This window comes from Ambystoma mexicanum, chromosome 7q, assembly GCF_040938575.1.
Source record: "Ambystoma mexicanum isolate Mex_15411 chromosome 7q, UKY_AmexF1_1, whole genome shotgun sequence".
NCBI classification, from domain to species: Eukaryota; Metazoa; Chordata; class Amphibia; order Caudata; family Ambystomatidae; genus Ambystoma; species Ambystoma mexicanum.
This window is the reverse complement of record NC_090941.1, coordinates 859,466,506-859,493,303: the sequence shown is the minus strand read 5'-3', so window position 1 is coordinate 859,493,303 and position 26,798 is coordinate 859,466,506.

Here is a 26,798-nt window from a genome sequence, read left to right as displayed (position 1 = left end):
TGTATATCAATGCCCAGAAGCAAAAAAGAAACTGAATATAGTGAAACTGAATATAGGGACACTTGTCAGGATTTACCTTCTGTAGTTGGAGAACACTCGCATCCAGAACCCCCTCCTCCTCACCTGAATCTTTGGATGTTAATTCATGTCTTTGATTCTTCTTTCTCTGGGTCTTGGGTTTCTTTTTTGAGAGTGATATGGCCTCCCTCGGGTGGAAGCCACTCTGACACCCTGGAGAGACATGGGGACAGAGGACCTCCTTCCGAGAGCGCCCAGGAGAGGAAAAAAGCCAGTGGCTAAAAAAAACCTCTCTCCTTGTTGGTGGTAGTTAATCCTAGTTGAGGAGTGTTTGCTTGGCAGGAAACGTCTCTTTAGTCTGATGGAGGGATGAACAGCCAAAGTTCTTGTTCCGAAGGAAATTGGTAGGTGAAGATGAGATCCGGGTAGGTAAACAAAAGGCACACTTCTGTCCACAGGAGAAAATCAATCCCAACCTGAGCGCTGGTGGCAGGTAGGGGTGGTCGAGCGCAGTCTCAGCCCAGAGAAGGACCAGGAGGAAAAGAGGAAACCCGCCGAAAGGGTTTCCAAGACAGGAATGACCCGAAGAGGGGAATAAAGGAAGCAGCGTAATACCAGAGCAGAAATACAAAGAACAGAGCGGTAAGGATACCGCGAGGGATGAGAAAAGAAGGAACGGAAGGAGAGGAGTGGAAGAAAAGGTAAGAAAGCAAGAACTCAGAGCAGGCAGAGCAAAGCTAGTTGAAGCCGACCCAAGAGAAAGTAAGAGCAGAACAAGGAAGGAAGGCAGACAGGGGAGACAGAAATTGTTGAGAAAAGGCACAGAAACAGAGAAGGTGCGGGACAAGACCCGAGTAAGAACAGGAGGGAAATAACTAGCAAAATGCCAAAAAGTCACAAAGGAGTACAGCGCCAACACCCGGAGCGAGAGCAGCAAAGGGTTGCAACATGCCGGTCAGGAACAAAAGGTGTGGCTAAATATGAACAACAGAAGGACAGAAAACACTAGCATGAACAAACAGGAAGTGCAGATAGAGGGTGGATTATTCTAATGGCGGGATAGTCATCATGCCCTCCATAGACGCCACAGGGACAGGAGCAGAGCAAGCAGCACATGACAACAATCTTTTGAAATGATGCCGAAGATGTGCACCACCCCGATATGGATAACCTTTTGTATAATAATATGCTAAAGGAAGAGAGAGATCAACATATTCCTGCTACATCTGCTCCCTGATCCCACATGCCACTGGTACTCCCAGATTGTTCATACCCAAAGAAATGCCACCTCTAATATCACAATGACTAGTGCACCTACCCTATATAGGGTATGAGGGTTATTTCAATGACACAAAGTTCAAGCCACTGTATCCAACCAGAAACCAGTGAGTGTACTAAGAAGAAGGAGGAAGTGAGGTGTCAACTCAGACCATAATTAAAATTGGAATTTGCTGTAGTCTGCAACAACAGATAGGTGGAGGGGCTGGTGAGCTGCAGAGCAGCATGACGACTAGGATTTTTGGAAGAAATGGCACACGTAAATGAGAGTTGTTATGGTGTATGGAATAAATATGTGCCACAGCTCACAAGGATACAGATGAATAAATGGCCCACTAATATAGAACTCAAAAATAGATATATTCATGTGGTTATCTGAAAGATTAAGGCAGTTGGCACAGAATACAAAATGTAAAACTCACATGGCACTTTGGGATGACAAACCTTTCTTTTCCCTCAGCCTACATCATACATATCTCCCAATGTCTTGTACTATCAGAAGCCAGTGGGCGTCTTCGTGGGAGGTGAAGGGAGAGTGCTAGCCAAACCCTACTGTGGGAATTATGACAATGCTGGACTGTCATCAGCCCAATAAGAGGGCATGTTTGCATCAGAATAGGGATTTTTCACTTTATTCCAGGACAGACTCTTGCTGGGAACAACTAGCAGAGAGGCTTCAATCATTGCATTTAAGACAGTGAAAGGGAAATCTAGAAGCTGGTTGTACCCCATCAGAGGAGCAGAAGGAGTCTGGCTGCAGGTGAAAATCCTTGACTGAAAGCCCTTGACCAGATCTGCGTTGTCCTCAGAGGAGCGCTGCTGTTTTCCCTGACCAAAACCTCCATGTAAGTAGACCAATCCAAAAGCCATCTATTGTGTGGGGAGCTACCTCACTTATCCCTTTCCATTAGTGGGCAGGGGGATGAAACTCGGTAGGCCCTTGGCACATTGTATTAAATCCAGATCAAATTAATTCAACTGCAGAAAATCCCCCTATCCATTTACATTGCATTGTGTCGGGAACAGCCCACTTTAATAATTTCCATTGAATTCTTGGGGGGGACTGTGTAGATCCTTAGCGCATTGAATTGAAGTTCAATCAATGAATTCCCATATTGAAAATCACAGGATGGGTGTTGTTAGAATTTGAAACTATCGAAGTTCATGCCCAGTGTGTTATAGCTGGTATAGACCATAAAGACTTTCTGAAACCCCAGACTCCTGTCCCGATGGGGGATGTCCATAATCCCAAAATAAGTAATCCTAAAAGCTAACTTTAAAGTAAATGTAGAGGGTACAAAATGAAATTTCCCATTCATTTTAAATCAGAATTACAAAGCATTGCATCTCATCTGTATGTGTGTTACAAAACAAAATGTCCCCTTTTCTCAATTTTCCTCTGTTCCAAATAACAAAGCCCTGCCTTTCATTTCATGTGTGTTGCAAAAACAATTTTTCCCACTGTATTCCTTTCCTTAATAGTGCATTTCTAGTAAGAAGCCAAAACAAGATGTGTCCATTGTGCTCTCACTCCCTGCACCGTGCTTTTAAATCAAAGGGGTCATTTTTAATTGAGGGCTGGAGGGTGGGTGTTGTTGGGAGAAAAGGATTGTTTCAAATTAAGCATTCCCTGTGTATCTTGTATTACATTTGGAATGTTTTATATTGTTGTTTCTTTTAAAACAAAACCTGAATTTAATTCTGTGTGTTGTACTAACAAACAGCTTGGTAGAAATATATTCTAATCAATTCATTTAGATAATTGAATTTGTATTTTTGTGTCGAGCCATGGCGTTGATGGCTGAGTTTTGATTGCCTTGTTATTCTTTGTCCAAACTTAAATAAATAAATATTCTGACTATACACCGGCCTGGTTCCTAGCTCATTGGTAGGGTACTTGTCAGGGGGGTGCGAGACGGATAGAAGGCCTCACCAAATTTGAATCTGTAAATTTTCTTTGTTGTGCCACACTACGCTGCAGACATCATCCCTCCACCCACGAGGGTAAGGCATATGAGATTCAGGTCTCATTTGATTTGTGCAGATTGCACCACCTGAAGAGCCATACGAAGCTGTGTTATTTACTCATGCTTTCTACTGCCATTCGAAAGCTAACGCTGAAGACCACGAGGCCTATTAAGATGGCCGCCATGTTTGTTGCTCGTCCCATTGCCTAGCAGAAAGTGCAACATGCTCCCAAGCAGATGCTCCAACCCCATTGGCCATCTCAGCCCACATTTCGCCTCGGGTAGAACCGGAAGGCGAGAGCCAGCAGGCCCGGCCATCAAAGGCCCGGCTTCTAAGGCTTATCGGGATGTCTGCGGCTGTCCGTGGTGGGACGCGGCAAGACATGTAATTGTTCCCAAATACCGGGGCTCAACATCTATTAACACCAGCCATCATGACCTGCAACCAAGGCCTGCTCAGAGCACTGCTGCATGACTAACCATCAGCACCATATTCCTCCTCAGGAACTTCAAAAACTCGAGATGGCATTCAACATTTTACCATCTAAGGTAACAACCTGAACAAACTATAGCCAAACTTATGTCCTTTTACCTGTAATGTGAATCAAACCACCTGGCTAAACAATCCTATGCATTTTGTTTCTCCCAGTACCTTGTTCCCACTATGTGTAACACCATCTCTGTATCTTGAACTAGCCCATTCCACTGTAATGGCTTAGCATCCACAACAGCCTAATCTGCCTATACAAAACATGTGCATCTGAGTCAGCCTACTCCAGCATGATGGCCAGCCTCTTGTGATAGCCCATCCCGATTAATTGTGAATAGCATTTGATTTTACCTGTTATCATATGACACTGATTTTTAACCAGCCTATGCCATTATAATGTTTCAACATTTGTTGCAGCCTATTTTGCCTGCATTGTGTCTTAGCGCCTGAACTTATTCTACTTAAACCTGCCGTGTACTCAAACTAGCCTATCTTATCATATTGTCCTAGCATCTCGTGGCAGCTTACTTTGCCTGTGCCAAGTATTGACTTTACCTGACTACAAACAGACACTGCTGTGAACTAGCCCATTCATTTGATAATGTTATAGATTTTTGTTGTTACCTACTGTCACAACTTATTCCGTCAACACAGTGTCCTAGATGTATTAGTAACCAGAGTGCAGGTCGCACCTAACCAACCTTGCATACTACTCAGAATAGCTAAGTGCCCTATTATTTCACCACTGTCACTATGCCTGCCTCATCATGATTGCATTTGTATCTAATGTACAGCATCTTTTCTACTTAACCGATGTGCAAATCTAGGGCATGTCCACAGTCCATAGATTAGTGTGCCTATCAATTATCGACTCTAGGTTACAACATACCTGTGCTTTATGACCTAAACTGCCATCTTTGGTAGACAGCCTCTGCATGTAGAATTTACCCTATTTGCTAAATTTCAAATCTAGGTTGCAGTATATTTGTGCTCTGTGCCCTATCAGCTATCATTAGTAGACAGCCTTCTGTATGCAGAACTGACCCTACTTGCTTAATTTCAAATCTAGGTTGCAGTATATTTGTGCCCTGTGCCCTAACTTACTCCAACTCTACCTGCCTGTTGATACTTTATTGATCACAGTGCCTATATTTCACTGCCTTGACTATCACTGCACTGAGGCAATACAACTGAATAACTGAATTGCCATGTCTTACATGATATAGTGCTAGGCCCCTTGTCCAGATTTGCAGTATTACTCACGTTAACAGAATGTACCTACCAGGTATCTATTAAGCACTACTGAGATTAATTCTCTATTTTATCTACTCATGTAGCCATTCAAGCCATACTTCCAGCCCTACCTCCACAGATACCACACCTCCCAATACCATGACTTACACCCACCTATCATCCCCACTCACCTACCCATCTACACTACCCCACCCATCTATCCCCTGTAAACCCCCCACCAGAAATATCAGACTATGCGCCAGGCTACCCAAACTATATGAACCTCGTGCCAGGGACTCTAAACTGGCCAACTGGACTCTACCCGAATACATAGTCATTCCTACCACTCGACCCATGAACAGACCCAAGCACAACCCAACTAACACTTCTGTCAAGCACAAGCCTCACAATATAGCCACCCCACCTACTCCTACCAAAACCATTGCCCCTGCCATTAGAGGCGCCTTAATAAATGCACGCTCCTTAATTGCCCACGCTACAGACATAGCAGACCTTATACTAGAAGAAGAAATGGACTTTCTAGCCATCACCAAAGCAGACAGAACAGAATCCAGAGGTGGAGGCCTCGCCATAATTGCTAAAACTCACCTAAACATGAGACTTGTCACCTTGAATAACCTTACATCTTATGAATTGCTAATAGCTAAATTGCCCACTGCCAACTCCCAAACCCTCACCATTCATCTACTCTACAGACCAAAGACCCTCAGGCCACCCTTATCAACAACACCCTATAAGAATTAGGATTCACCCAAAAAGTGAACTACCCCATCCTTAACAAAGGAAGAACCCTTGACTGGGTCGCGGACCATAATTGCATGGCTTCCATCACCGCCATCTCATCCTAGCCGTGGTCTGACCACCATCTCCTTACCTTCTCCCTCGAGGCCTTAAGCCCTATCACTAATAACCCACTTGCCTCAGCCATCGCTACGAGAATTAAGAAAAACATCACAGCTGAAAAACTCATCCCCCTCATTCTCCCGACCCTGAACTCACTATCTACTACTTCCAATCCACACTCCTTTGTAGATGGCTACAACAAAATTATGAGACTAGCACTAGACTCCATCGCACCGTTAAAACTTAGAAAAAGCAAACCCAATAAACACCTGAATACATGGTTCCCTCCCTATCTGAAATCTCTAGGCCTCGAGAAACGAAAAACGAAAAAGTGAACAAGCTTAGAGACATTTACCATCGGATAATAACAAGCTGAATCGCAATAAAATAACTGCACTCTACAAAAAAGAAATTATAAACTCCAAACAAGAGTCCTACAATTGGAGAATATCACAAGCCAACTCCAGCACAAAATAATTGTTCACCATTATCAAGGAGCTGGAATCACCCTTTCCTATCCCTGACACATGTGTGAAAGACAGACCATGGTGCACCAGTGTCCAAAATTCCCTCTCCAAAAAAGTTGCAGGCCTACAAACCATAATTAACAATAAGAAAGAATCTTTAATCCACACAGCCTTCATAGCTTACACCACCTCTCCTTCCCCCATAACTCTATACATAACCCCCCTCCCGCTTCAACTTTTCCTAAGTGTTCATGTTAGAGGTGGAAAAAATCATCCTCAGCCTCAAGCCCTCGAACTGCCACGGTGACCCCTGTCCCTCACAAATTATCTAAGATGCGGCAAGAGACCTCTCTACTTTCATTACTAAGCTCATCAACCCCTCCTTCTCCTCAGGTACCATTCCCAGTAATCTCAAAGAGTCATGGGTTCTCCCCTTACTCAAAAACCATTTCTTAGACCCTTCAATACCCATGAATTACAGACCCATCACCACTGTCCCCTTCCTTATTAAAATACTCGACAAGACAGCCTCTCTGCAAATACAACAATACCTAGAAATAAACCATCTCCTGGGAATCCGGCAGTCTGGCTTTAGACCCCAACATGGGACAGAGACTGCTCTGATCGATCTTAAAGCTCAAATTGACACCCTCAGAGACAACGGAAAACTGCTCTACTACTTCTACTTGACCTCTCAGCAGCATTTTATTTAGTAGACCACAAAATGTTCTGCAACCACCTTTACTAGGCAGCCCACTTCTCGCAAGAACCCATCGGTTGGATTGAAGCCTTCCTCAACAACAGGTCTATGCATTTCTTCTCTACATCTGCCTCTGCCAACCCTATCCCCAAAACATGCAGGGTTCCCCAGGGATCATGCGTCTCCCCTACATTGTACAGCGTATTTATAAAGCCCCTGTTCGATGATCTTGACGGTCTAGGTATCACCTACACTAACTATGCCAATGATACCCAGATCCTCATCCGGTTGACGGGAGATTACGACGAGGATTTAGCCTTTGTGAACAGGGTGTACCTCATCATCCAGGCATGGATGGAATCTCACAGTCTATGCCTGAATGATGACAAGACCGAGCTCATCATTCTTGGTTCCACCCCTAACTTAATTAAACTGGATCACAACTACGCTACCTTCAATATAGATTACAATCCCATTAAGGTAGCCAAGGAAGTCAAAACTCTAGGATTCTATCTAGACTCCACCCTATCCTTCCGTAAACAGGTTAGCTCCATGGTCTCCTCTACAGCTCACACATGTAAATTAATAAGAGCAGCTAAACACTTCCTTTCAACCTAGAGCTGCACCAATTTAGCCAGAGCCCTAATCCTATCAAAACTGGATTATTGTAATGCCTATATGTAGGAGCCAACAAATATGTTACAGACAAGACCCAGATTTTGCAAAACAATGCTCTCAGAGCAGCGCTGAGTATCTCCAAATAATAACACATCTCTAACAATTGGAGAGCCCAAAATAAAACACTCACCACCACCGACAAAATCATGCTCAAGTTAGCCTCTTTGACGCACAAATGCCTCAACAATTCAGCCCCTCGCTACCTAGTCAACAGAGTCAAGAGATACACCCCCAACCGATCTACCTGAAATACCAAGGCCAACCCACTCACAGTCCCCAGATTTAAACGAGCCAAAACTGGTGGTAACAGTTTCCAGGTGAAAGCAGCCCAACACTGGAACTCCCTGCCACCAACTTTAAGAACACCTCAATCCTACCCCCACTTTAGGCGCAACTACATCAAGCAGATAAAGGAAAATGACATCTAACCTCACCTTGCTTGCCCCCTATGTACATTTTGTAAATTGCTTGTTATTGTATCTGCAAACTGATTGATCTATGTACACACCTGTAATTACTGTACAGAACTGTAATCAAGCTGAGAATAACCTTGCTGCTCTTGCGCCCTGATACCTTTGGGTCTGGCGCGCATTACAAATGAATAAACATAAACCTAAACATTGTGCACCACCTTGCTTGGGAGGGAAAGGAACTCCCTGAGTTGAGTGTGACCGCATAATAAACTGAGACAATCTGGGGTCCAGGGAAGTGTTCTAATTGTCAGAGTACAAGTTAAAGTAGCTAAGAGAAGTAGCAGGAACTTGCAGAAGTCTTGTACAAAGCCAATATTGTTAGAATAACATTTATTATAAGCCCATAGACTTATAATGGGAGTTTAGGGGTAGGTAAGAATCACTGTAACATTCCCCCCATAATCCAATTCTACCTCAGACTTGGCAGGACAAAGGAAGAATGTCCGAGGTTGCATTCCCCACCATTAGTTGCAGTCCTCGATTTGCAGGTATTCTTTGTTCTAGCTGATCTCCGGTTGGTGTCTTTCACTGTTGCAAGGACACCAGAATGAAGAATGCAGCAAGACTTGATGCAGGACTTCTCTCAGGACTAGACTTGGGTCAGGTAAGTAATTTCAGAAGGTGGTCACAGCAGCACGGTGATGCAAAGGGAATTAACTGCTGCAGTCAGACTTTCCCTCCTATCTCCGGAATCCGTGATGGTAGGGCATCACAAATTCACTGAGGTAGGTACTGTAGGGCCAGCTGAGGATCCCCAAAGTTCCAGGTCTAATTCAGAATGGTGATGTCAGCAGCATGGTAGCCCAAACTCAGAGCTGGTCAGCCATAGGACAGTCCTGGGGCACTTCCGAGGGCTCTTCTTTGCAGGATACCGAGCAGACATCAGGAATTGATGTTCCCTCCACTCTCAGGGTCTCAGCTCCTTCGGAGGACTGCTAAAGATGTTCAGCAAGACAGGGCTTCTCCAGGACAGCAGCATAAGTTGGTAGCCAGGCCTCCTTCCAACGGGTCTCCGGTTTGTTCGCAGGTCTCACAGCTGGATAGAAGTCTTGGCTCCTTCAGATTTCTTCAGGATCTCTCCATAATGGGTGTAGGGGTCATCTACATATCCTAAAAGCCAGGTAAGAGCTGCCCTCACTAGCCAATGACAGGACTAGCCCACATACAAACACACCAGCAGTGGTCCAGTCAGGACCACTGGTGGGAACTGTAAGGATATTTGGCGTGTTACAGTACACAGTACAGCAATACTGCACAAGTAGCACAATTTTTTTGCAGCACCACCACCACAAGGGTGCGGTGCATTGCTATATGGGTTAGCAGATTAACAAGGAAAGACAGACTATTCAGTAAAAAACGATTTTAACATATAAGATGCAAATCTATTTTTACAGTTAAAAGCACACGTGTTCATTTAAAAATGCACACTATTTTTCACCTGAAATGCCTATATTGCTAGAGACACATTTGAAAATTAACAGCTAACCTATTAACCATTAACCTGACTAATAAAACCTTATTTTAATATAACCCACTAATAAAATGTGTTCTCTACTGCAGAATTAGGCATACTCTGAAAACCATTTAAATGAGTGTGCAGATTTTTTCTCTTCTCTTCTCTGCCTGATTCTCCGTGTTGTTGTGCACAGTAACTGCAGGAAGGAGGAAGTCAGATTTGCAACAATTGCAAATGTATAAGCGAAGCTATTGTTGAAGAGTAGGAGGATGAGAGATGATGGATTTCATTGGGACACATCATAAAGAGGGCTGAGAGGAAAGTTTTAGTGGGCAGTATCAGGGAAAAAGACAGGCAGACATCTTTCTGCACTACTGGGGAGAAGACCTGGCTGTGGGGTCCTGACTGAATGCAGATTCCTGTGTCCTGCTGCAGTCGACATTGGGGAGAGCTGAAAGAAAAACCTTTCCACTGGCTGAGGCAGTCCTATCTGAAAAAGCTGAGAATTCCAGGCAATGACCCCGGCTTGAGAAGGCAAGCGTTCCTTTTTGCTGGAGTTAATCCAAGAGAGCCACATTCACAAAGAGAAGCCTCTGAACAGATAAGGTAATTACATAACTGGGGGAGCTGTGTGTGTGCACGAAAATATGCAGTCAGTGTAGAAAAAATGAAAGTCCCGTGCGTGTCTTAATCAAGTGCTAATGTTGCAATTTGGGTTCTGTTCTCCGCCACTCTATTTGCAGTGTGTCATAGAAAATGCTTTGATTGTGCCATTTTATTGCTGTAAAGAATGAGATCATATTAAATACAACTTTTATAATACAGAAAAATATTTGAAAACAGACGGATGGTGTACTTACTGTTTATCATTACAATGCTGATGATGTGGGGAGATTTTTAAACAGTGCAATGGTCATTTTAAGACAGATGTGTGCATGTCAGAATCAGTATGAATAATTGTGAGTGACTGTAGTATAACTTGTTGGAGGTACATGAGCCAACGGGAAGAGAGACTCTCTGAACATAGCTCCCTACCGTATATAAGGTAGTGGAAATTACCACAAGACTACCACATATAGCTCTCTGTCGTAAATAAGTCAGTGAGTTTGCCCATGGTGGCGCACCAACACTATCACTGGAAAATGTGGTATTCCTAGAATGCAGGTCTGAGGTCTCTCTAGTGATCACACGAAAAATCTAAGCGAAGATAAGGGATTCTGGACATTGGGGCCACAAATAAAACAAGGGAATTATGCTCACCAAAATACCACCAACCACGTATACCAAATATGCAGGTCTGGGTGCTGAAATAATGCATGTCCATTGTATTATTGTTGCACATGGCCAAATCTGAATACAAAGAGTGATTATTGCTAAGTTATTTTTCGGCAGTAATAAAATACCGTCAGGCCCCAAATCTCCACAAAATACCCTACATATTTATGGTGCGTTGCAGGCCGGGAAAGTGATCACAGAGTACCTACTGGGCGTGGCAAGCGTGTCTCACACTGCCATTTGCACATTAAAGGGAACCCATTTTATAATAGCAGTGTGCCACTAAAAACGAATTTCAGAATGTCACAAAGGGAAACCACATTCTCAGATCTAGTGCAATATTTAGAGGCAAAGTTATTTGCACATGGGAATTGGTCTTCGAATACCACGTTAGAATGGAGTAACCGCATTCAAGGTGAGGTGCAGAAAGAAAAACTAGACAATATTTTTGCAGAAGGCAGCATAATTCAGGTCTGCCTTACAAGATTATTGAATGCAGCCGATAAAAGTGCAGAGAAAGACTGTTTAATACGGCTATGCGGCAAAATATGGTTTATTTTAAACAAGTCCATGCGAATGCAAGAGAATGATACTCAGCTAATTAACAGGTTAAAGACTGAATTAGATGGGACAAGTAAAAATCAGGAAATGTTGAGAGCAGAATTGGATGTATGCCAAAAAGACATGCAATTAAAATGCAGAGACTTTGATACTCAGTTATCCAAAAGCAAGAAACAATTTGAAGATAGTGAGCAAGAATTGACACACTTAAAAGCATTAGTGGATCACATTAGGCAGGATAAAGATGAGGTTATTTCAGAAATGCAGATTTTACAAAAAGAACATTGTGAAAAAGAAGGTGATCTCCAGAGTGCAGAACAAGAAATGATTAAAATGATTCAAGAAAGAGACAAAAGAAATAAAGAGTTCAATGAATGCCAAATGCAAATGTGCGACATGCAGGAGGCGATTAATAAAATGAGCGATGAAAATAATTATTTGCAGAATGAAGCAACTAGACTCCTTAAAAAGTGTAAGGACTTAGAACAGCAAATGTGCATTCCCAGGTCCCAAGAGAGGCGGCAGGGTACCACATTCAATGGAGTGGAGGTGAATTCTAGCTCTGCCCAAAGAGCTAGTGCCCCAGTGACTGGGCCGGTAACTGAACTTGGTTGCAGCGCCCTTGGGGGATTTGATACTCCCATTGGGGGCAGCCACCAATCTCATACACCTGAAAACAGGATTGAATCACAAAATAGTGCAATTCCATGCATTGCAACAAGTAGCCCCATAAAAATAATGAAATCCATTAAAGCCCTGATCAAACCATTTAAAAAGGGAGGTGAATGCTGCATTGAGGATCACTTAGAAGCGGTGCATGACATTTTTAAAGCACTCCAGATACCTAAGGAACAGTACAGACAATATTTTCATTTAACTTTAGATGCCCCGACGGCCAGCATCATAAGGGGATTAAATGAACAGCAGAATATGACATGGCTGGAGTTTGAAAAAGAAATTAGGCGTCATTTTTCTCCTTTTCAGTCATTGCAGGAGGCAAAGAAAGTCGCGTACACTATTACTGCTGGACCTAATACATCACCTCGCCAATTTTTACAAGACTTAAAAAGAGCATTCTCTCGCTTTGATGTATCTTTTGACTCAAATTCCAATGAGTTTAAAACCGCATACTTCTATGGGCTACAGAAAGACATCATATCCCAATTGGTCCGTGAATTTGACCGTGACAAGTCCCTTGAATGGATTGTACATCAAAGCACCAAGCTATATGAGGTACTCTATTGTCAGGGTAGAGAAAGTGATAAAATGAAAGATACTAGGCCTAAATCTAAAGAACCCTCAGCCACAGTAATGGAAATCAGGTCAGCCAAAATGTCCCTTGAGTCTGCTCAAAGCCAAGGTAAAAATAATGTGACACCTGAACAAAGGGGTAATCAACAAAGATCGCCATTTCCTATACCAATGTTCCAATCACATGATCCTAGTAATAGAGAGAGCTACATCAGCCCTAGATATTTAGGAGATAGACCCCGGGTAAGATACCGGTCTGATATGGCAGGTATGAACAATAACCAGAGACAAAATCAAGATCAAAGAAATGATGGTCCCTACCAGTCATTGGGGACACAGAGCAGATTTGATCCCAACACCATGATATATGGTAATCAGGATAGGCCCCGATATGTGGATCGATTTACTGATAATGGAAATCAACATAGGGGCCAGTACCCACAATCTGAGAGACAGGACATGAGGCAAAACGTGAACTACAGTCCACGCCAGTACAATGATTCCCCACCAGGGGACTATAATCAAAGGATGGGTGCAACCCGCTCCCCTCCACAAATGAATCAAGAGTTCAGAAACCATCCCAACCGGTATCAATCACCTGAGAGGTATCAGAATAGATCCAATCAGGGGGAAAACAACCAATATCGACCTAGGCCACAGAAAGAGGATCCTAGAGAGGTGGAAAGGTTCCAATGCCTTGAGGCCCAAGTGAAAATGTTAGCTGAGCAAATAGGAAAGCTCTATACAGCGCAAAAACAACCTTCCAAAGAGGGGGCTGATGGCCATAGCAATGACCGGGGGGCTTCCGAAAAGTGACTAAGTACTCATGATAACTGCAGTGCCAAAATGACAGATTGCTCTGATATAACTTTGCATAACGACTCTGAGATGACTAATGGATTAAAAATGAAAGTACCAGTAAATGAAATTGTGATAGAAAGTGTAAATACTTCTAAAAAAGAGGTACGGTTTAACTTAGAGCTAAATAAAACAGTAAAGATTTGCACAAATGAAAAAGAAACATTAGGAATTCCAAAAGAACAAAGGGACAGATTTAAGAAAAATGACTCATGCATGGGGAATACCAGTGAACAGGGAGTAAGTGGGGATGCCATAGCTCCTTCCCTGGGCAAGCAAAACAATGACCAAACACAGACAGAAAAAGGAAATACTCACAAGGAGGGTACAAGTCAATCACCTGAAAAATTCTTTGAGCCACATATTTTTGAAGAGGCTGAAAGGGCTGGTATTACACTAAATGATCACAAATGCACAGAATTAAAAAATGACAAATTGCTGAATGATGTTGTTACACATGTTCAGTTGGAAGGTTGTAATGTGGTCTCTGATGTTACCCAGATGGATGGGCGAACGGTGGCCACACTCCAAAAAACCTCTGAACATGGAGAAATGAATAAAATATCTCGCACAGAAATGGGTAAAAAGGAGGGAAAAATGTCTTTTCATTTACCAATGTGCTTAGCCAAAAGTGAAAAAGACCTGAGAAAGGTGAGCCCTGAAATCAGTAAGAATTCACATTTCTTATGTGTATTAGAGGAAGTTGAGGACAGATATTATGCACCCATCACTGTAGAAGAAAAATGCCACACCTTTGCTATGATTGACACTGGCGCACAGGCCACAATTATGTCCAAGGAGCTGGTAAAGAGTATCAATGAAGGGAGGCCTCCACAGAGTCAGATCACAGTGAAGGCAAATCAAGGCCCAGTGCATAACTTTAATGGGGAGGAGGTGCCCATCATAGGTGTAACTGAGGTTGACATAAAAATAGGGAAGCACAGAATGAAACAAGAGGTATTGATCACATCTATTTGTGAAATTCCATTTCTGATGGGGACAGATTGCCTGAAAAGATTGTCTCCTCTCATAGATGGGGTGAATGGAGTGCTGTGGTCCTTAACCAAAAAACCATTGAGGCCTAAGAAACTAAAATCACAAAACAGCAATATAAAAGAATGTCACACCGTTGCCAAAACAAATGATGCTGTGGAGGTATATCTCCAGAATAGCTGCATACCTAGTGTCACTGTTATATTAATGTGTCAAGACAAAGATCAGAGCGACAATGAAAAACTACCTGTACAAATCTACTTGGACCCAAGGAAAGATTGGCAGACTGCTATAGATGAGCACACATTACGTTTTTACTTAAAAGAGAATACATGCAAACAGAATATTGTTCCTAAAACAGATTCAGAAAAACACATTACCACTCTGGCAGAGATACACATGGAAGATGAGCAACCATGGGTTCACGTTGGTATAAATGATTATCTTAAAACAATAAAAGCCACTTTAGCGCTTGAACATGAAAGGAGTTTCATTAATGAGAAATTGTTGCAAAAAATTATGGAGAGGGAAGAAATCCCGAAATTTAGGATTAAAAACCAATATGTTTCTGGGTTGGACAGTCCAGACTTTGAAAACCGAATTACAGGCAGATGCATGCTTAAAATTAGCATTGGGCAGAAAATAATTTACCATAATGTATGGATAGTGAGTGGAGCACAAAATGAATTTTACATGGGCAATGACATCATGCACAGAATGTGTATGGTGTTAGATTTCCTTAATCAAAAAATATGGTCACGCCTAGGTGGTCCGGCACCTGAATTTGAAGACAAAAGAAGGGCTTATCATTGTGCACAACTAGTTCCTTATGCAGTCGAATTACAGATGAGGAAAAATACTATTGTTCCTGCATTTACAAAACAGTTTGCAATAACACTGAAATGCAAAAATGGACAGCAGATGAAAGGCTCTGATGCATTTGTATGCCTGAATGAATCCATAAAACAGCAAGGCCTGGATTATGAATACATTCCATTGGTAGATATTGGTGAAGGATCTGTAAAAATCATGGTAAATAATAAAGGTTGTCAGGACATTCATTTAGAGGAAAACTCCCCATTAGGAATGGCCATACAAAAATCACATTATACGGCAGATTTAAATAACATGGTGATTGGGAAAATTCCTGAAAAATATGTAGATGCCAAGGGCGAGTTGCCAGAACACCTGGACTCTCAGCCCAAAGGAATATTTAAAATTCATTCTGTGTATCCTTATGATTCAAATGAGACAGTGTGCTGCCATCAAGAGGATTGCATAATATTTAATTTAAATGAAAATGAAACAGGAAATCAGCCCATTGAAGTGGAAGCTGATCTGCCAAAATATTTGAAAGTGGCAGCTCTACAAAAAGACACAGCCACACAGTTAGAGGAAAGCGCTGAGATTCCTTTACCAGAAGAGTTTCCAGAATTTTCCAGAATGGTAGAAGAGCAGATCTCCTTAGCGGATGCATGTGACAGCGATGAGGATCGACGCAATCTGAGGGAAATATTTATGGAGTTTAAGGATGTATTTGCAAAAGATGCTTATGATTGTGGTTTAACTGATTTACATGTGGCCACACTACCAGAAGGTTGTAGCAGAAATCCAGTGTTTGTACGCCAGTATAGACTACCGCTGGCATGTTTAGAATCATTGGCAGAGATTATTAAAAATTTGGAATCACAGGGAATAATTAGGCCCATTCATAGCACATCCAATACGCCTATTTTAGGTGTGTTAAAGCCAAATGGTCAATGGCGGCTGTGTGCAGACTTAAGAGAGTTAAATAAAAGAGTACCAGTATCTAGATGGCCACTACCATTCATTGATCAGGGCCTAGCTCAGATACATGGTTCAAATGTATTTACCACGTTAGATCTCACATCTGGATATTGGTGTGTGCCATTGGCAGAGGAGATACAACACCTATTTTCCTTTACATTTGACAGGACTCAATATGCCTGGCTTAGAGCTCCGTTCGGGTAAATCAATAGTGGGAGTGAATTTGGCATATTTTTGAGAAAGGCCATGTCAGATGCAGCGGAAAGAGGAACAATAGTTTATGTGGATGATGTCTTGATAAAAAATGAAAACCTTAAAAGCCATTTTGATGAAATAAGACATGTGCTTGGCCAATTGCAGAAAGCAGGCGCCAAAGTATCTTTGCAAAAAGCACAATGGTGCAAGAAAAAAGTGAACTTTCTAGGGCATGAAGTGACTGAACATGGGCTAAATCCACAAAGGAAGAAAATAGAGGCCATACAAAGATTAAAAGATCCTAAAAATGTGAAAGGAGTAAAAAGTTTATTAGGGATGACAGGCTATAACAGAAAGTTCATTGAGAATTATGCAGAAATCACTCAACCATTGACTAAACTGCTTAAACTAAATACTCCCTGGAGATGGGAAAGAGAGCAGTCTGATGCAGTGGCTAGATTGAAGGAATGTCTTGTAAAGGCACCATGTTTAGCATACCCCATAAAGGACAGGGATTTCTTTATAGAAATAGGCTTTTCTGAACATTGTATGTCAGCAGTGTTATCACAAAAACACGATTTGAATCACAAAACCATTGCATATGCAAGTAAGGCATTTTCCCAAGTTGAAATGAAATTTAATGAATGCGAAAAGGCCCTATTAACCACTGTGTGGGCGCTACAACATTTCCGCCCCATTGTTCAGGGAGAAAAGGTGATTATTGAAACAAATCATCAACCTTTGCAATTTTTAGAGAGTAAAAGAATTAGATCAGGCAATCTAGCGCAATCCAGAATCACTTCATGGACGCTGGCATTACAAGGTTTTCCCGTAGAAGTAAGATATGGACAAAATAAAAAGAGCCCAATTGCTCAAGGGTTAGCTGACTTACATGACTGTGCAGCTGAACAAATAACAAATGAAATGGATGTGGAAGCTAGTTTACAGGGATTTGAACAATCACCACACAAAGCTTTTGATGAAAAAACATGCAAGGATTTGCCAACTGTATATGTGGATGGTTGTGCTTTTCACATTGAAAATGACAGTAATAAACAATTAGTGGCAGGAATAGGAAATGTCTGGTTGAAATGTGAAGGCGTTCCTAGTATAGGGATGAGGATTGGAGATAGGAGCAGTCAGGTGGCGGAATTGGCAGCCATCTATAAAGCAATTGCTACTGCAGTTGATAAAAAGTTCAGTGAAATTGTCCTGGTGACTGATTCTGACTATGCACGGAATAGCTTTGTGGAGTATTTGCCTGGTTGGAAAGCAAGAGGCATGGTTACATACAACAAAAAGCCACTTAAACATGGAAAAATGATACAAGCCATAGACAAATTGGTGTCAGAAAATAATTTAACAATATACTGGAGAAAAATTCGTGGGCATTTAAAAACACCACGAGAGGATAAGGAGGGAAATGATAAGGCAGACCATCTGGCTAAGATTGGGGCTGTGATGGGAGAATTGCTACCTATTGATTATTTAATGAGTGAAATACAAATTGATGCAGTCACACGTTCTAAAGCACCAAAGGAGGTAGATCAACCGGTGGTGCAGTGGAGTCATGACACGCCAGACCAAGATTTGATTGAGGCACAAAAGAATGATCAAATTTTGGGAATCTATTATAATCATTTGATAGATCCTGAACAAAATCCTTTAACAGAAAATGATTGTATGGGAAAAGAAGAGTTGAGGGTGTTATTAAAGAACAAAACACGAATTAGATTACAGGATGGACTCATGATTAGAGAGTCCATAACAGGGCAAATACAGTGGGTAGTACCCCTTTCATTCAGAGGACTAATGCTACACCATGCACACGATGCCATAACTGCAGGCCATAGAGGTTCACAAAAGACATTAGAAATACTAAAAGATTATGCTTACTGGCCACATATGTCCCAAGATGTGGAATTATATACTAGAGGATGTCTAGTATGCGCCCAATTTAAACCTGCTTCACCAATGCATAGAGCACCATTGATGAAAAGAGGCCTAACTCTCCCATGGTCAGATTTGCAAATAGACTATGTAGGTCCTTTAAAAAGGTCGAGCAGGGGACACCGCTATATTTTGAGTGTGGTATGTTTGATGTCAAAGTGGATTGAGTGCATTCCCGCACCAGATTGTAGTGCGCAAACAGCAGCCACATTGCTGGTGAACCATGTGTTCTCAAGGTTTGGGTTGCCACAAAGAATTGAGTCAGACAGAGGAAGTCATTTCACAAGTACTCTAATGAGTAAGGTATGGCAAATACTAGGTGTGAAAAGGAAACTACATATCGCATATCGGGCGGCGTCTTCAGGTACAGTTGAAAGAAGCAATAGGTCTGTTGTGGATATTTTAAAGAAATTTGTGGCAGAAGCAGGTTCCAGCTGGGATTTGCGTTTACCATTGGTTTTGATGGCAATCAGGTCGACTCCTGCCAAAGCAACAGGTGTTAGCCCCCATGAGGTCTTAACAGGTAGGAAAATGGTGTTACCACAACACCTACTATACAGAACACATGAGCAAACTCTAGTGAGTGCATCCACAGTTCATGAATATATTGATGAACTGAGGAGGCATTTGCAACATGCATTTGCTTTTGTGCAGAGAAATCTGGAAAGAGCTGATGAAAGTGCTAAGTCATATTATGACGAAAAGACATCAGTAAAGGAATACAATGTAGGGGATCAGGTGTACAAGTTTCATTTTGGAAAAAGTAAACAGAAAAATTCTAAATTTCTAGCAGCCTGGCAGGGGCCATTTCGAATTATAGATAAAGTCTCTCCTGTAGTGTATAAAATTTTGAAAAATGAAGGTGAAACAGCAATAGAGCAGTTTGTCCATGTAAATCAAATCAAACCATGCCATCCCAGACATGAGATCAGGCAGCTTGAGCATGTGGAAACGGATAGAGTCCCTTGAGAAAATAAATGGGTGTAATCAGGAGGCAGTGACAAAGAAGTTAAAAAAAAGTTGATTGTTATGATGGCACATAAACACTGTAGTATATGTAGAATATAATATAAAATAAATATAAATAAATAAATAAATAAATAAATAAATGCACATATAATGGAAGCTCATGGTTGGTGTGCAGAGAGAAATTGTATTAAATATTGAATGCTGTTTTATATGTGTTTGTTTTCTTTTAACTTGTGTTTAATTTCAGAAAAAAAAAAAAAAAAAACGAAGTGTTTTTACCAAGCATGTTTTATTTTTGGCAAAAGGATGAAGTTAGTATTGTGCTATGTACTTAATCTGTTTATTTTCTATTTTGATTTAGACAATTAACATTATTTGGTCGGAGGTTCCGGGATCAGAGGCCACGGGAGACGATGGAGTCCTGGAGTCCCCTGGATGAAGACCAAAAGATGCCTGCCTCCAGGTGGAGGTGAAGACAAAATAACCGGAATGCCAAAAGAGATGAATACTGTGGATTCAAGATTGCCAAGATGAAAGAGTACTCGAATGAACCGAATAACATCGCTGGTCGGGACATACCAAAAGAGACAAAGCAAAAGTTCCGGCATATGAAGTTCCACGTATTTATTATTTTAATTATTTATTTTAACTTGTTATATTACTTATTTGTTTTAGTTAGTTGTTTTATTTCATTGTTTTTTAATTGACTTGGAAAATTTAAACTTAAAGTAATGCCACTTCCACTGAGAAGGCAAATGTGGAACATTTTATGAACTGATGGACTCAGATGAAATGTTGATTGCAAATTTTCATTGATGCACATGAATATTCATTTTGTTGGATTGCTATATTGTAAAAAAAAATAGAACAAGTTGTTTTTAGGAATTGGCTTGGATTATAGCCAAGTTCTAAAAACAAAAGGAGGGTATATGTAAGGATATTTGGCGTGTTACAGTACACAGTACAGCAATACTGCACAAGTAGCACAATTTTTTTGCAGCACCACCACCACAAGGGTGCGGTGCATTGCTATATGGGTTAGCAGATTAACAAGGAAAGACAGACTATTCAGTAAAAAACGATTTTAACATATAAGATGCAAATCTATTTTTACAGTTAAAAGCACACGTGTTCATTTAAAAATGCACACTATTTTTCACCTGAAATGCCTATATTGCTAGAGACACATTTGAAAATTAACAGCTAACCTATTAACCATTAACCTGACTAATAAAACCTTATTTTAATATAACCCACTAATAAAATGTGTTCTCTACTGCAGAATTAGGCATACTCTGAAAACCATTTAAATGAGTGTGCAGATTTTTTCTCTTCTCTTCTCTGCCTGATTCTCCGTGTTGTTGTGCACAGTAACTGCAGGAAGGAGGAAGTCAGATTTGCAACAATTGCAAATGTATAAGCGAAGCTATTGTTGAAGAGTAGGAGGATGAGAGATGATGGATTTCATTGGGACACGTCATAAAGAGGGCTGAGAGGAAAGTTTTAGTGGGCAGTATCAGGGAAAAAGACAGGCAGACATCTTTCTGCACTACTGGGGAGAAGACCTGGCTGTGGGGTCCTGACTGAATGCAGATTCCTGTGTCCTGCTGCAGTCGACATTGGGGAGAGCTGAAAGAAAAACCTTTCCACTGGCTGAGGCAGTCCTATCTGAAAAAGCTGAGAATTCCAGGCAATGACCCCGGCTTGAGAAGGCAAGCGTTCCTTTTTGCTGGAGTTAATCCAAGAGAGCCACATTCACAAAGAGAAGCCTCTGAACAGATAAGGTAATTACATAACTGGGGGAGCTGTGTGTGTGCACGAAAATATGCAGTCAGTGTAGAAAAAATGAAAGTCCCGTGCGTGTCTTAATCAAGTGCTAATGTTGCAATTTGGGTTCTGTTCTCCGCCACTCTATTTGCAGTGTGTCATAGAAAATGCTTTGATTGTGCCATTTTATTGCTGTAAAGAATGAGATCATGTTAAATACAACTTTTATAATACAGAAAAATATTTGAAAACAGACGGATGGTGTACTTACTGTTTATCATTACAATGCTGATGATGTGGGGAGATTTTTAAACAGTGCAATGGTCATTTTAAGACAGATGTGTGCATGTCAGAATCAGTATGAATAATTGTGAGTGACTGTAGTATAACTTGTTGGAGGTACATGAGCCAACGGGAAGAGAGACTCTCTGAACATAGCTCCCTACCGTATATAAGGTAGTGGAAATTACCACAAGACTACCACATATAGCTCTCTGTCGTAAATAAGTCAGTGAGTTTGCCCATGGTGGCGCACCAACACTATCACTGGAAAATGTGGTATTCCTAGAATGCAGGTCTGAGGTCTCTCTAGTGATCACACGAAAAATCTAAGCGAAGATAAGGGATTCTGGACATTGGGGCCACAAATAAAACAAGGGAATTATGCTCACCAAAATACCACCAACCACGTATACCAAATATGCAGGTCTGGGTGCTGAAATAATGCATGTCCATTGTATTATTGTTGCACATGGCCAAATCTGAATACAAAGAGTGATTATTGCTAAGTTATTTTTCGGCAGTAATAAAATACCGTCAGGCCCCAAATCTCCACAAAATACCCTACAGAACACTCATGCATATGACTCATAGACACTGAAATTGTGACCAGACAGTCCAAGCCCACATTCTGCCAACAAACACACACATCCCTCCAGTAGCCTGCCAAAAGCTTCTGCTTTCCCGGGTACTGGAAGTCCTTAAAGGTATTTTCCTGGCTAAAGAACAAGATGGCCAAAGGACAAGAGAAAAAGACAAGTGGCACGGCCAGGTTTGGATTCTAGCCACAGTTAGTAGCCAAACGTGGTAAACACGGTGACGCTAAAATGAAAAGTCCCATAAAGTGGGAAAAAGTCACTGCTACCACCAGCTTATCCTTTTAGCACACCTAGAGTAAACAAAAAATCTCTGAGTGTAAGTCTAGGGCAAAACAAAAAGTGTTCCCCATTGTACTGAAGTGTAAGCTGCTTTGTACAATGATAACAGTTACCACAAGTGATACAAGTAAACAAAGTAGTAACACGACTAAGGGAAACAATGTTACCCCGTACTGACAGCCTGAAGTACATGTCAGTTTCCCCATATCATATGAGCAAAAGACACTGTAGTGAACCTTAATGCTTCACTGCACTGCTAAACGAGCACGTCTATCAAAAATAAAAGCAAAACGTTTGGAGGTTCCATAAAGATGGAAGGAAAGGTGCAGTAAAGAGAAATATTTCCTAACAACAGCCACCCATTAAAGTTCTCATATTCCCCCAAAGAGTATTGCGTACAATTGTTCAACTCTCCCATAGATTACTGCCATTCTTGCAGAGGGTCCCTCTCTAAGACCAGTCTGTATCCCATGACTGCCTCATTCTTTCCACCATGTGCAATACCCTGCAAGAGGGAAACTTGGTGAAACGGGGTATCTCTATTCCCAACACCACACCATGGACACAGCCCCACAGATAAATGACTGCCTGCAATGCAGGTTGTAGGTCCGCCATTGTGCTGCATGATGTCGTTGAGGTTGTCCTGCACAAAGATGAGCGCTGCTGGTAATGCACCAGAGCAACCGATTGTGGGAGTGGCATTATCAAAAGGGTCCTGCTTCTGTTAACAGTTTAGCCACTGCATGCCTGATGATGCCATGCTCACTCGGGCCTTGGCCTGTGCTCAGAGCCACCTCCTCACAACTGTGGTGGCTGCATGGTTGCTAGCAGCCTATGAGTACAGAGGCACCAGGATTTCCTCTGACACTGATGCACATGGTTCCTTATTGCCATCTGTAGGGAGTGGCCCTTGCCCCTTGCTTTTACCCCCAACACTCTTCCCATAATCCTACATTGTGCAGAAGATCTCAGGCCTGTTCCCTTGGTGGTGTTCCCTGGTGGCAGGAGATGTTAATCCCAAAGACAGGACCCTGTCTAAGGAGATTGAGGTCACTTCTCCCTGTGGCATGGCTTTTCACCTCAACTGAAGCAGGAGTGGAAGTGGCTTCTCCACCACATCCATCTCTATCTGCACGATCTCCTCGTCCAGTGGGCGGTCCACCATCTTGAGAGGATGGTGCGCACATGGAGTCTCTTCTTAGCAGACCTCCACATAATCTGCTCCACACTTCCATGGGTGGCGACCACATCCCCCCTGTGCCCACCAGCTGGTCAGGAATTTTCCAAACCACCACCTCCAGGATGCTTGCTGCAGCCACCCTCTCCTACCATTAAAAATATGCCCTCCTGCTACTGCAATACCTTTGTGGGGCTTTTCACATGAAGCATTGCCTCCTCTGCATCTGTAGGATAATCTAGTTGGTTCGCACCCTTTCCTGCTCCTGTGCTTGTTGTCATTGTTATCCTTTGATGGTCCTACCTCTTCTCACACTCCAGAGGCCTCGTCCAATGCCTCAGCCTCTCGCACCAACATGAACAATAAGCAATGCTTTGTGGAACAGGCCCTCAAACCAATGCCCACAAAGAGCATAAGGTTCCTTCCCTCATCATCCATCATGGCGAAATCTTTGTTAAGTAAGGGGAAATGACACTTCTTCTCCTCTTCCAATCTTCTTCCCCGTCATTCCCAGATTCACACACAACTGGTGCTCTATTTCAAGTGGCAAAACATGCAAAACAAAAAGCCATGTTTGTGCACTCTCTACTCTCTTATCAACCTGCACATCCGACAAGTGTAGAGCTTGAGCTCGAGAGACAACGAGAGGGCAAGTGTAACTGACCCAAGTAAACAAACAGGGGACAAACATAGTTCTAAAAACTACATCTAAAACTAAAACACTACTTAATACTAATACAATACAACTACTGGTACATTAGTATACAAAACACAACACAGCAAAGACAGAGAGGGAATGCATGCACATTTAGTTCGTTTTTTTTTTTTTTATTTGGATAAAAATATATGTAGAAAAATGTTGTGGCTTTTTAACATTTTATAAATAGACAAATAAGGGACAGGCAAAGAGGAAAAGTCAACTTTTTTTGCTTTTTTATATCGGGAAACTAGCACAAGACTCTATCGTACAATGAAAACAAACGTGGAACAAAAATGGCGTCAAACGCACGCTAGACAGCATGCAACTACATTAGGGACCAACAACAATCCTCTTACTAATGCTTCTCAAAAGCAATTGTGAACACGCGTTAACACTATGCCTCACAAACTAGCAACATCCACAAAGTAACAAGAAGTGACCATGGCCTTTAGTAGGGGGATGCACTTCCATTAGGAGGCTTGTGGGCTTTTATTGGCTCATCTCGAACAATCAACCCCTTATTCTTCATGAGATCTACGGCTGCTGGTTGGATAACGAATCATCTCATAAGAACGAGGATCCCACTAGCTAGTCCATCGGGGATTCATTGGCACAGCATTCCATCCTGTTCTCATGGAAGGGACACATCTACAATAAACAGTGCCCCTGCTATTGTGGGAGCCCAATAATGGCAATATATTCCTGCACAATTCACACCCTTACATTGTAGGAACTTCAATTGCTGTCAAATTGAAGGTGTTTTGCTCCTGGTTGTATCCTACAAGATCTAGGTAGCTGGATCTGAACACGCTGCTTGGGCCCATACGCACGCCCCTATGTAATGTTAACATTGTGTAACAATGTGTGTTTGGAAATGTGTCTAGCGGAGCATTAGGACACATCTGAATGCTATGCGAGTCATAATCGATCATATATAATGAACAGGTATAGTTGCTATCTCTTGCAGAATTTAGATTTGTAAGATGCAACATATTATCTTCACATTGCCCAGAGATAGCTGTTGCTTACTGGTTGATTATCGGTATCCAGTAGCTGCTTTCAACTGCCTCTAATCAAATCATTATTTGGTCCATGCATGCGTATTATGGGGCATGGATTTGTTTTGATAGGCATATTATATAATCATCTTGTGGACCTGATCCAACACCAAAGTCTGCAGCGCGTGTTAAATCCCAGCAATATTGCCATTTTACCTCTAATGGCAGCAGGTGGCAAAGTAATGCACAATGGCTTCTGGTCTCCCTATCAGTGGTATGACTTCTTGTGAAACAGTGGTGTGTAGGCCGACACAGCTTTATCTCTATTGTGTCAGAGTTGCATGTTTTACAGTGGGAAAGCAATACCTTATGTAGACCCCTTTATCTGCAAACTAAAGTAACCTCACTCCACTCATATAGAAGTATTCCCTCCATAGTGCAGAATACAGGTTTGCCCAGAAATGAGAAATCCATTGAGCATATCATTGCCCTTTAATCATTTAAACCAAGTTTGGAATGTGGCAAGACCTCAGCGGTAATTCCCTGCTTATATTTCTGATTGTGTTACTTTGCATGATTCCCACACCCTCTCACCCTATATCAAAGAAACCTCAGCAATAACAGGCACAACATGCTGCTATCTGGTGATCCGTGACAAGTGTATAGCATGCAGTACTGTCCAACAATTTCTGAATCAAGTGGGTCATTTTATCATTAAGCACGCACATTGCTGCTTCTCCAACTCCCCCACCCTGTAAGATCACTATGGTGGCGATTAGCATAGTACAAGTACTTGTTGACATATTGTAACATAACTCCACCAAAAAAGGTGGTCCATGTTGCAGCGTTTCTGACATTTGATCTAATATAAGAGAAAGGGTACAATTGGGTACTGATATTACTGCATTATTATTATTATTATTATTATTATTATTATTATTATTATTATTATTATTACTATTATTGTTTTATTATTATTATGGTATTAATTGAGTGTGGGTGGGACTGGCTTGAATGCCAGAAATAAAGAGGCCAAAGTGATTTGAAGAAAACTGGCTAAGGTGGAGTCCCATTGAAGTCTAAATCTGGCACAGAAAGGGGGATGTAGACGAGGCCTATTGTACCAAAAACAGGCCTGAATCACAAATTAAGGCAAATGTGCATTGGAAATTTAAAAAGTGCTGGATGGGGCCAAGGCATTGCAAAAGACATATGTGGCTGAAAATGCTGTTTTACTAAATAAATGGAAAGCTACACCTTCTACTTCCAAGAAACGGATAGAAGTGTGTACATTATCTTCAAGGCAGCACAATATTGTGATTTAGAAATTTAAAGTGAAGACAGGCTTATTGCAATTATATGCAATCAAATGACCCCATTTTACTCATCCCAAATGACAGTGTGCAAAGAGAAGGGCCCACTGAGTTTCAAGGTGAACATGGTTTTCTTATCTAACTGGCCTGTGTATGGATGATCCAGAAGTGATACTCATGTCTTTTGCAACTGTGAGATTAAAGACATACATTATACATGGA